The sequence below is a fragment of the Elephantulus edwardii genome, unplaced genomic scaffold (genome assembly GCF_000299155.1).
Source record: "Elephantulus edwardii isolate Elephantulus edwardi_28Jun2011 unplaced genomic scaffold, EleEdw1.0 scaffold00135, whole genome shotgun sequence".
Lineage (NCBI taxonomy): Eukaryota > Metazoa > Chordata > Mammalia > Macroscelidea > Macroscelididae > Elephantulus > Elephantulus edwardii.
The window spans coordinates 4,088,740-4,101,676 of NW_006399885.1; the positions used below are offsets into that span (position 1 = coordinate 4,088,740).

The 12,937-nt window shown below is 41.9% G+C and overlaps 1 pseudogene; it reads left to right on the forward strand.

Moving 5' to 3' along the window:
- Positions 1 to 5,503: 5,503 nt before the first annotated feature.
- LOC102866648 lies at positions 5,504 to 6,681 on the forward strand (annotated as a pseudogene).
- Positions 6,682 to 12,937: the final 6,256 nt, after the last annotated feature.

Here is a 12,937-nt window from a genome sequence, read left to right on the forward strand (position 1 = left end):
ACAACTATTGACATTTACCAAATTTCATAGGGTTTCCGGAGGCATGTTGTTTAGGAAGTGGATGTCATTCCTGCTTTCAAACCTGTCATAGTATGTTATTGTTGTTTTGTGCTGCTGAGTTGCCAGTGATGTATAGTGACCCTATGTACAAGAGCTCTGAACCCTTCCCTGTCCTGAGCCAGTCTCACTGATTCCAACACACCAACCATCATTGCTCCAGTTACTGTATCAAGCCATCTCATCCAGGGTCTTCCTCTCCTGCACTGTCCCTTCGCCCTTCTGAGCATGATGTCCTTCTCCAAGGACCAATCTCTCCTGGCTACATGCTGTTAGAGAGAATTAGGTGGAGTGTCAAGGAAAGAGAGGAAGATCCTCAACAAGATGGACTGACACAGTTACTATAACAATAGGCTTAAGTAAATCAGAGAACTTGAGAATGACACAGGATAAAGCAAGGCTCAGAACTGTTGTTCATAGGACTGCTACAAGTCATAGTCAACTAGTTGGCATCAAACAACAAAGCAACTTCACATGGAAGAGAAAGTGACCTCAGATAAGTAAAGAACTTGTAAAGAACAAAGTATGATGCATCACACTCCCTTATTTTAGCATCTACTAAAATCAGAATTAACACTGAGTGGTTTTAAAACATGGGAGTGTGTGTCAAGGTTGTATCTTTTCTCCATGCCTATTTAATCTGTGTGTTAAGGAAATAATTTAAGAAGCTACACTTTATGAAGAAGAACATGACATTAGGATTGGAGGAAGGCTTATCAACAACTTGCATGAGGCATATGACACAATTTTGCTTACAGAAAGTGAAGAAGATGTTAAGCACTTAATGAAGAAGATTAAGGACTACAGTGTTCAATGTGGATTACATACCAACATCAAGAACACAAAAAAGCTTTATTTACCACTGGGCCAGAAGGCAACATTGTGATGTTGTTGTTGATCATCTTTGAGTTGAGCACAACTCATAGTGACTCTACGAACAAAAGGCCTGAAGCCCTCTACAACTATCGACACTTATCAAAGGTCACAGAGTTTCTGGAGACATGTTGTTTAGGAAATGGATGTCACTCCTGCTTCAAAAGCTTGAAGTTGTTAACGATTTAATTCTTCTTAGATTCAGTCAACACCCTTGGTAACAGTTGTCAAGAAATCTAAAGACATCTCACTTTGACGAAATAAGTTATGTAGGATATCTCCAAAATGCAAGGATGTCAGTTTAGAGACTAAGGTGCACTTAGTAAGCCATAGTATTTTCCGTTACTCCACTTGTAATTACTAGTTATATTTCCCAAATAAATAAAAATTAGAGCACAAACAGATATATGCAGAACTCATGTACACTTCAAAATTATTCACAATAGAAATGATGTGTAAAAAACCATGTTGTTGTTGTTGTTGTTGTTATGTGTCTTCGAGTTGCCTGCGACTCATAGCGACCCTACGTACAACAGTCTTAAACTCCGCTCTGTCTTGTGCCAATTGCACTGACTCCGACACTCCCATCCCAATTATCGCAGTCACTGAATCAATCCACCTCATAGAGGGCCTTCCTCTCCTGCGCCGTCCCTCCACTCTCCCAAGCATGATGTCCCTCTCTAAGGACCGGTCTCTCCTCACAACATGTCCAAAGTATGTTAGACGGAGCCTCAGAATCCTTGCCTCCAAGGAGCCACCCGGTTTAACCCTTTCCAGGAAAAATCTGTTTGTTTTCCTAGTAGTCCATGGTATTCTCAATGCTCTTCTCCAGCACCACAGCTCAAAGGCATCAATTCTCCTTCTATCCTCCCTGGTCATTGTCCAACTCTCTGATGCATAACAAATGATTGCGAAGTCCATGGACTGTATCAGACGCACCTTAGTCTCCAGAGAGACACCATTGCTCTTCAGTACTTTGGAGAGGTCCCTAACAGCAGACTTTCCCATGGCCATATGCCTTTTAATTTCCTGGCTGCTGGTGCCAAGACTGTTGACTATGGAGCCAAGCAAACTAAAGCTGTGTACAATCTCAATCTCTTCACCATCCATCCTGATGCTGCCAATTGGTCCAGTGGTGAGAATCTTTGTCTTCTTGACATTGAGCCTCAATCCATGTTGTAGGTTGCAGTCCTTGAAGCTCTGCAGCAGACGCTTCAGGTCCTCTTCAGTTTCAGCAAGCAGGGTTGTGTCATCCGCATAACGAAGATGTTTCGCATTAGAATGATCAAGTGTTCTGGGATTCCCATTCTTCTCAGAGTCAACCATAGTTTGTTATGATCTACACAGTCAAATGCCTTTGCATAGTCAATAAAACACAGATAGAAATTCCTCTGGTATTCCCTGCTTTCAGCCAAGATCCATCTAACATCAGCTACAATATCTCTAGTACCACGACCCCTTCTAAACCCAGCCTGGACTTCTGGTAGCTCTCTGTTGATGTGCTATTCCAGTAGTTTTTGGATAATCTTCAGTAAAATCTTGCTTGCATGTGAAATCAGTGAGATTGTTCTGTAGTTTCCACATTCTGTTGGGCCATCTTTCTTTATACATGTCATCAAAAGATAAAAACTATGGCATATACATACAATGAAATATGGAACATTAAAGAATAATGAAGAGGTTTTGCAATATCAAATAATATGTATGAACTTTGCAGATAAAGCACTGAATGAAATGAAGCAGGTACAAAAGAACAAATACTGAAGGAGTTCCTTATTGTATTTTTTAAAGCTAAAGAAAAGCATACAAGCAGTAAGAAATATTCTTTGATGGTTTCTAGAGATAATCAAAGTCACTTTTTGGTGGCCAAATGATAAGGGGCTGCTCTGGCAACCCTAAATACATTGTTCAAATCCACCAGCTGCTCCATGGAAATTAGATAGGCAAACTCCTCCTGTTAGATTAACTGCCTCTGAAAACCCACTGAAGGGTCAGCTATAAGTTGATTGTGATTTGGTGGGTACAGAACAACAGAGATGAGTACAGGTGAGTGTGGAGGGGGGGGGAAGAGTAAACAAACAAGCAAAAACAACAGGATAAGTAACTAACTTTCCTCATATTTTCCAATTCTGTTGATTCACTCCAAACTTTAAAAAAGTTACTTCAAGGCCAAATGGTCCTGATTAAAATAAAATAATCAATCTGGCAAAATGACGATTTTCAGTACAGTAGCCAAAAAGGATTATAAATCTTGTGAAAAGTGATGACATTTCAATATAAAATATGAACTCTATTGACCTTCCTTCAATAGAGAATAGCTGAAAGATATTAGACGTGACTTTGAAGATTTGTTTCTGTGACAATCTTCCTTCAAAAAGATACTGGAGACTAGGAAGTGAATTCCCTTTTTTGTTTGTTTTTTTTTTGTTTTTGTTATTAATACTTTTTTTCTGGTATTGATTTTGCCAGTAAATGAACCATGATAGCTATGAGAGACAGCCAATAAGAAGTGTTTAAATTAAAACATCATGAAGTCTTTCAAATATTAAGGAATTTGTCATCACCTAAACAAAATATCTAAATGTGAGTCTAGAGTTTTAAAAACCAATCTGCAATAGGTTATATACATTGTCAGAGAAACAAGCCCTCTATATTAACATAAATTGTTGTTGTTAATTGCCATCGAGTTGTAGGCGACTCATAGCAACCCTATGAATGAAAGACCTGAACATTTATATAACTTCCATCATTTCTCCAAGTTCATATGGTTTCCAGAGGCAAGTTATTTCAGAAGTGGATGTCACTCCTACTTTCAAGCTTGTCCTAATCAAAGAGCTACACCAAACACTGTCCACCATGGGTAACCATTATCGTATTTGACACATCAGTATCACAGTATTCAGCATCACAGCAACACTAGCTACTTCTGTACAGGAAATGAACTGACCAGTGCTATACCACTTAGAAGAATGTTTGACCAAAACCAATTAAAACCAGGCCTGAGGGCTGCAGATTAAAATAATCGACGTTTGGCTTGTTAGTATTGCTTTCTGTCCACTAGGCCTACTGAGCTCTCTTTATAAAATAAAAATCATTACGCATTGTTGTTATATGTTGTCAAGTTACCTGAGACTCATAGCACCCTATGTACAATAGTTCTGAAGCCTGCCCTATTCTAAGACAGTATCACTAACTCTGATACACCAACCTCCGTTACCTAGTTATTGTATCAATCGATTTCATCCAGAGTCTTCCTCTCCTGTTTTGTCCCTCCACCCTCCTGAGCATGGTGACCTTCTCTAAGGATCAGTCCCCTCCTGGCCACAAGTCTGATGTATGTGAGATGGAATTTCAAAACCTTAGCCTCCAAAGCGAAACTTAGCTTCACCCTTTCCAAGATAAACCTATTTGTTTTCGTGGCAGTCCATGGTATAGTCAAAACTTTTCCCCAGCACCACAATTCAAAAGCATCAAGTCTTCTTCTATCATCCTTAGTCATTATACAGCTCTCTGATGCATAGCAAATAATTATGAACACAACGGACTGAATCAGATGAATCTTAGCCTCTAGAATGATTCATAATTGCTTCTAATTACTCTGGAGATACCCCTGACAGCAGATTTACCTAATACAATTTGCCTTTTGATCTTCTGTTGGTGCCAAAATTGTTGATTGTAGAACTGAGCAAGCTGTAACTGTTAACCTCAATCTCTTCTCCATCTATTATGGTTCTGACAATTGGCCCAGTGGTAAGAATCCTTTGCTGCTTCTTCTTTTTTTTAAAGTTTTTTTTAATCTTTTTCTTCTTGATGTTAAGCTTCAATCCATATTAACAAATACAGTCTTTGCCCTTCAGTAGCAAGTGCTTCAACTCCTCGCTTTCAGCCAGCAAGGTTATGTCATCTGCATAATGCAGGTTGTTGATGAGTCTTGCTCCAATCCTGATGCCACATTCCTCCTCATAACGCCCAACATTTTACTTTATTTGAAAATCTTTTAACATAAAATTTTTTTAAAATATACTAATTGTGTACATCAAGACAGCTTATAAACTATTATTTTTATTTTCTTACTCAGTTACTGGGTATATTTTTGAGAGGTGCGTAGAGAACTACAAGAAATACAAGCTGGGTTTAGAAGAGACCACGGCAGTAAAAATTATTGCCAACGTTAGATGGATCTTGGACAAAAGGAAAGGCTACCAAAAGAATGTCTATTTGTGTTCCATTGACTATGCAAAGGCATTTGACTGTGTGGATTGCAACAAATTGTGATTAATCTTGAGAAGAATGGGAATCCCAAAACACTTGATTGTGCTTATGTGAAACCTATACTTGAACTAGGAAATAGTCCTCAAAACAGAGCAAGGAAAAACTACATGGTTCAAAGTCAGGAATGGGTTGTGTAAGGGATATATCCTGTCTCCAAAACTTTTCAATCTGTATGCAGAGCAGATAATTTGGGAGGATGGACTTTATGAAGAGAAATGTGGCATCAGGATGTATAGGAAGACTCATCAACAACCTGCAATATGCAGGGGTCCTCCCGGCCTGAGGGAGAGGAGCAGGGAAGATGGCGGCCGTGGTGGAGAATGTCGTGAAGCTCCTCGGGTAGCAGTATTACAAAGATGCCATGGAACAGTGTCACAATTACAATGCTCGCCTTTGTGCTGAGCTGTAGCGTACGCCTGCCTTTCTTGGACTCACAGACTGGAGTAGCCCAGAGCAACTGCTATATCTGGATGGAAAAGCGACACCAGGGTCCAGGGTTGGCCTCTGGGCAGCTGTACTCCTACCCTGCCCGACGCTGGAGGAAAAAGCGATGAGCCCACCCCCCAGAAGATCCACGACTCTCCTTCCCATCCATTAAACCAGACACAGACCAGACCCTGAAGAAGGAAGGCCTTATCTCTCAGGATGGCAGCAGTTTAGAGGCTCTGCTGCGCACTGACCCTCTGGAGAAGCGAGGTGCCCCAGATCCCCGAGTTGATGATGATAGTCTGGGCGAGTTTCCTGTGACCAACAGTCGGGCTAGGAAGTGGATCCTAGAACCAGATGACTTCCTGGATGACCTTGATGATGAGGACTATGAAGAAGACACCCCAAAGCGTCGAGGCAAAGGCAAAGCCAAGGGTAAAGGTGTGAGCAGCACCCGTAAGAAGCTGGATGCTGCCATCCTGGAGGACCAGGACAAGCCCTATGCCTGTGACATTTGTGGGAAACGTTACAAGAACCGGCCAGGCCTCAGTTGCCACTATGCCCACTCCCATTTGGCTGAGGAGGAGGGTGAAGACAAGGAAGACTCTCAGCCTCCCACACCTGTTTCCCAGAGGTCCGAGGAGCAGAAATCCAAGAAAGGCCCTGATGGATTGGCCCTCCCTAACAACTACTGTGACTTCTGCTTGGGGGACTCGAAGATCAACAAGAAGACCGGACAGCCTGAGGAGCTGGTGTCCTGTTCTGATTGTGGCCGCTCAGGCCACCCGGCTTGCCTTCAGTTCACCCCCCGTGATGATGGCAGCAGTGAAGACCTACCGCTGGCAGTGCATCGAGTGCAAGTGCTGCAACATCTGTGGCACCTCCGAGAATGAAGACCAGCTGCTCGTCTGTGATAACTGTGACCGTGGCCACCACATGTACTGTCTCACACCGTCCATGTCCGAGCCTCCTGAAGGAAGCTGGAGTTGCCACTTGTGTCTAGACCTGCTAAAAGAGAAAGCATCCATCTACCAGTACCAGAACTCCTCTTGATGTGGCAGTCTCCTGCTCCCCCCACATCTAGGGTTGTTTCTTTCCTCTTATTTTTCACACCCACCCTCCCTCCTCCATCTTTCACAAGTCCAGAGAACCTTGGGGTGGTTGTGCCAACCTGCCTTTGGCAGCAGCGAGCTGGAGTGGAGCTCTGACCACCTCTGGCCCCAGGTCCTCAGGGAGAAAGGAGCAGTGTGCTGCCCCGGGCTCACCTGTGGGTCCAGCTCCTCACTGCTCTCCATGAAGTGCATTCACTCGGCTTGCCTTGGGCCCAGGCCCTGCTTGTAACAGGGTTCACTTGCACAGCGTCCTCCAGAAAAAAGCAGCACACTTCTCTCTGGGCTCTGCTTCCACTCTGGTCGTCAAGGTTTCCCGCCCCAAGGACCAGACCAGGTCTCTTGCAGGGGCTCTGGGAGCACACAAAAGGCCGGGGCAGTACCTGCAGGCTTCCATGCTCTATGCTGCTTAACCCCACTGCCACCTCCCTCCAGAGAGGCCTACGTGACTCCCATTCCTGCTACAGAGGATCCTTGCCCAAGCTAGGACGCTCTTGGTCACCCCTACCTCAGTCTTGTCCCACCCTTCCCAGGGGGAACAGCAGTTTCACCCGGATTTCCCGCCTGTGCTCACTTGGTGTTTCTAGTAACTGAAGCATTCCCAGCCTTCAGAATTTCCTACCTCCCCTCCTTGTTCCTTTGATTTTGTGGGGAGAGGGGAAGCACCAGGGGCCAGGTAAGCAGCTGGGGACCACAGGGAGACGGATGTTGGATAATGTACCTGCTTTTTATTGATGTAAAAGCCTACCTCCAAATCCCCTTTTTGTTCTTCCTGGACCTGGGCATTAATCCTCCTGCCCTTAAGTAGAGGCCGCCTCTGCCCCTGCCCTGTGCACCCTGGTTCTCAGGTCCCAGGGCCACTGCAGACATCCCTTTCTTCCCTTGCACACTCACTAGCATAAGGTCCTCACACCCCAACCCCTCAATTTTCTGCCTGGTGGCACTGACTTTAAGTAGCTGGTGGAGTGTCTGTTCCAGGGTACCCTGAAGTGGCCTTTCCTCTTGGGCATAGGCAGACACTAATTAACTATATTGCTTTGGAGTTGAGGTCTTTCTCTCCCTCTTTAGTTCCTGTATTCTAAACATTAGTCCAAATAAACATTTTTACATGGAGACAGAGAAAAAAAAGAAAAAGAAAAAAAACAACCTGCAATATGCAGATGATACAACCTTGCTTTCCCAAACTAACAAGATCCTGAAGCATTTGCTGCATAAGTTCAAAGACTGTAGTCTTAAATATAGATTGAAGTTTAACATCAAGAAGACAAAGATTCTCACCACTGGACCAATTGGTAGCAGCACCATACTAGATGGAGAAAAGATTGAAGTTTTTAACAATTTTACCTTGCTCAGCTCCACAATCAGCGCTCTTGGCACATGCAGTCAGGAAATAAAAAGACAAATTGCTTTGGAGAAGTCTGCTGTCAAGAACATCTCCAAAGTGCCTAAGAGTAATGATGTCATGTTAGGGACTACAGTGTGCTGATCCAGGCCATGGTCTTTGCAATTTCTTGCTTTGCATCAGAAAACTGGACAATGATTAAGAATGATAGAAGAAAAATCAATGCCTTTGAGTTGTGATGCTGCAGCAGAATATTGAAAATACCATGGACTGTCAAGAGAATAAACATTTCGGTCTTGGAGAAAGTGAAATGAAGTTACCTCTTGGGGGTAAGGATTTTGAAGCTCTGTTTCATATACTTTGGGCAAGTGGTCAGGAGGGATCAATCCTTGGAGAAGGATGTCATGCTTGGAACAGTTGAGGGACAGCATAGGAGAGGAAGACCCAGGCAAGATTAATTGACACAGTGACTGAAATAATGGGGGTAGGTGTGTGAGTGTTAGTGAGAGTGGCTTCGGTAGGGCTGAGATCAGAGTTATTGTACACAGGCTTGCTATGAGTTGCATATGACTGGGTGGCACATAACAACAACAATATATATTTTTGGTATAGAAATAATATGTGAGAAATTTTCTTTTAAACGCCACAAACTCAAATTAAGGCAAAATACTGAAAGTTCATCTATCTAAGAAGTCAGTGAACTAATTATTTGCTTGAATTATGACTATTTATTTATTTCTAGATTCTAGTAAGTTACATGCTGTCTTCCAAAGTCTTGTCAATAAAGATTCAAGTGGTTTCTGCTTGTATATATTAGCTATTCAATAAACATTAAAAAAAAATAAGAGTCAAGGTCATTGCCATAGTGTTGGAACTGACTCACAACTGAGCCTCCAGTCAGTTTCCAAAGCTGTAAATCACATGAGAAAAGATTGTCCAGCTCTCCAACTCTCTCTCTCAGAGTTGTTGATGGATTTGAACTGCCAAAGAAGTCTGGGAGTGTAGGAGGTTAAGGATTGGGCCTCTATATTGTGCTAAGTGAACTTAGTTCCATAAGGACAAAAATTGTGTAGGACCATTATTGCAGAATCCAAAGGGCGTAGGTAGGGAGCAGAGGGATGAGGATGGGAAGAGTGTGGCGGTGGTTAATCATAGCATCACACAATTTGATGAATGAAGCAAATGGGAAAGATCTGGTGTGAAAAATAATGTATATGAAATTTTAAGTAAACCAGTACAAAAATTAAAAAAAAAATTACTTGGGCCTCTAAATGAAAAATCTGTAGTGTGAAGCTAATAGTCACTGTGAAGAATGAGAATAGTGGGAAAAAGATGGATATTCTTCTCCAATTAAATGTATAGCCTGAAAAACTAATTTTGAATAATTATGAGTCAGACTTGACTTGAAAGCAGTGAATGGGTGGGTATAATTGTAAACTTGATTTTAGAAGAGCCAGATTACTTTTCTTTTAGATTACAGATCATAGGAACTTGAGGAAGAATATCAGTTTCCAATGAAGAAAACTTAGATTCTGAATTTGAGGCTGTGAGGCTGAGACTGTTTCCTTGAGGCAGTTTTGAGTTCGTACTGCAAGTGGAAAGAGGCATCCAAATGGATATTTGATGTGATGGATGCTGGCAGACTGATTGTTAAGACATCCCTTCTCTTTATCTATCATATTAATAAGGTTATAGGTAAAGTTCCCACTCTTATGTTAGTTTGCTGTACTTACTGGCTCATGTGTTATTAGGATGCTGGAAGTAATGCCACTAGTATTTTGAATACCTGTAAATTTACTCATGGTAGACAGGTTCCAACAGATAGCTTCCATGGCAAAATAAACTAAAAAAGAAGGGCATAATACTTTGTACAGTAGATGATCTGGCAATGAAATAAAAGCAATATACCAATAAGATGGATTTCAGTGGCTACAACAATGGGTTTAAATATGGCATTAAATGTGAGAGTGGCACAGGACCAAACAGTGCTTCTTTCTGCCTGTATAGAGTGACTATGAGTTTGACAAAAACCTCAAAGGATATATGAAAACAACAGCAACACATTTTCCCTATGAAAATGTAAAAAATACTGCAGTTGGGTTCTGGAAGGTGTGTTCTCATTTTGGTAAAGGTTGGATGTGGACTGTTTGGGTTTTTTTTAATTTTGTCTACAATCCTGTGTGAGTTGGTTGGACTTGCTAGATTGACATAACAATGAGCTCTGGGCTGGAAGCCTCTTCTTGTTCAGAGTGTCAGAACTTGGTGGGCAGACCTTTGTATTTAAAAATTGGTTGGACCCTTGAGCCTTAGGCCCTCAAGCCTGGTGTCAACTTTGTTTGGGATGAACATTCTTCCAAGTGGTACAGCACTGGTCTGTCAATTTGTTATACTGAGGTAACCTGAAGTTGTTATGATGCTAAATACTGTACTACAGGTATGTCAAATACAGTAATGGTTACCCATCATGGACAGTATTTGGTGGAGCTCCCAGATTGAGACAGGCTTGGAAGCAGCAGTGGCATCCACTTCCTAAACAACATGACTCTGAAAACTATGAATGTGGTGAAATGATGATATTTATAGAACAGGGGTCAGGTCTCATAGGTCACTATGAATCATGCTTGACTCAACAGCACTTAACAACAACAACAAACATAAAAATAGAATATCCATTATTAGGAAAGACTTATATACAATGAGGAATAAATGGCAATTATAGAATGATTATATAGGAAATACATTATAATTTGAGTACTGTAAGATCTAACCCTAACCATTACAAAGTATTGTTGAAAGAACTTAAGTAAGAACTAAAAAATGATAAAACATATGTTCCTGAATCATAAGTTATTTTTCATAAAACTGAAAGGCTCAATTTTGTTTAAATAACTGATCCCTGTTGAAAATATGGCCAAAGTAAGTAAGATGAAGTCTCACCATCCTCATTTCTAAGGAGTATTATGACTTTGTACTTCTTCCAAGACAGATTTATTCATTGCTCTGGCAGTCCATGACATATATTTGTTGTTAAACCCACTGCCATCATGTTGATTCTGATTCATAGTGACACTCTAGGAGATTTCCAAGGCTAAAATCCTTGGAAGAAGTGTATTGCTCACCTTTCTTCCTTAGTTTTGTGGGTAACTTTTAATCATTGACTTTTGGTTAGCAATGAAACTCATTATCAAATGCCACCAGAGCTCCTTGTTACTGTGTTAATGTTAGGTGTCATCCAGTCACTAAAACTCATGGGGGAAAGACACTGAGAACAACAGATCTGAACATTGCCCTTTCTTGTGCCATCCTCACTGTGTTACTTTGCTAAAGTCTATTGTTATAGTTACTGTGTCAATTCACCTTGCTGAGGGTATTGATGTTGTTATTGTTATGCACTGTCCAATAGGAACTGACTCATAGCTGACACTTTAGCAGGTTTTCAGAGGCATTAAATCTACACAGAAGGAGATTGCCCATCTTTCTCCCAAGGTGAAGGTGGTGTATTTGAACTGTGTGTCTTCCAAATGGAAGTGCATCTCCTTACTACTAAACCCCCAAAATTTCCTGAAACTGAAGTACAAGCTGGAATTAGAAGAGGCTATGATACCAGGGATATCATTCCTGATTTCAGATAGCTCCTGTCTGAAAGCTGAGAATACCAGAAAAATGTCTATTTGTGCTTTATTGACTATTGCAAAGGCATCCTTTGTGAATCAATAGAAATTATGGTTGAATTTGAGAATTAGAATCCTAGAAGACTTAATTCACTCATACGAAATCTATACCTAGACCAAGAAGTTGTTCTCTGAACAGAGCAAGGGAACACAGAATGGTTTAAAGTTGAGCAAAGTGTGTGTCAGGGTTTTCTCTTTTCTCCATACTTATTCAACCTGTATACTGATAAAATAATTTAAGAAGCTGGATTTATGAAGAGTATGGTATTAGAACATTTAATGATGCTAATGAGAAACCTATACTTGGACCAAGAGGCAGTAGTCAGAACAGAGCAGGGCAACACTGAATGGTTCAAAATTGGGAAGGGTGTGCTCCAGGGATGTGTCCTATCTCCATACCTTTTCAACCTGTATGCAGAGCAGATTATCCGAGAGGCTGGGCTCTATGAGGAGACGTGTGGTGTTAGGATTGGTGGAAGATCTATCAACAATCTGCGTTATGCAGATGACACAACCTGGTCGCTGAAACTGAGGAGGACCTCATGCACTTACTGCAGAGGGTCAAGGATTGCAGCCTTCAGTATGGACTGAGGCTCAATGTCAAGAAGACTAAGGTTCTCACCACTGGACCAATTGGTAGCATCAGGATGGATGGTGAAGAAATTGAGATCGTTCACAGCTTCAGTTTGCTCGGCTCCACAGTCAACACTCTTGGCACCAGCAGTGAGGAAATCAGAAAACGTATTGCGATGGGAGAGTCTGCTGTACTCAAGAGCAACGGTGTCTCTTTGGAGACAAAGGTGCGCCTGATACAGGCCATGGTCTTTGCAATCACTTGTTATGCATCAGAGAGCTGGACAATGACTAGGGAGGACAGAAGGAGAGTGGATCCTTTTGAGCTATGGTGCTGGAGAAGAGTATTGAATGTACCATGGACTGCCAAGAAAACAAACAGATTCATCCTAGAGAGGGTTAAACCAGGCTACTCCTTGGAGGCAAAGATTCTGGGGCTTCATCTGACATACTTTGGACATGTTGCAAGGAGAGACAGGTCTTTGGAGAGGGACATCATGCTGGGTAGAATGGAGGGACAGCACAGGAGGGGAAAGCCCTCTATGAGGTGGATTGATTCAGTGACTGGGGTAATTGGGATGGGTGTGTCAGAGGCAATGCGATTGGCACAGGAT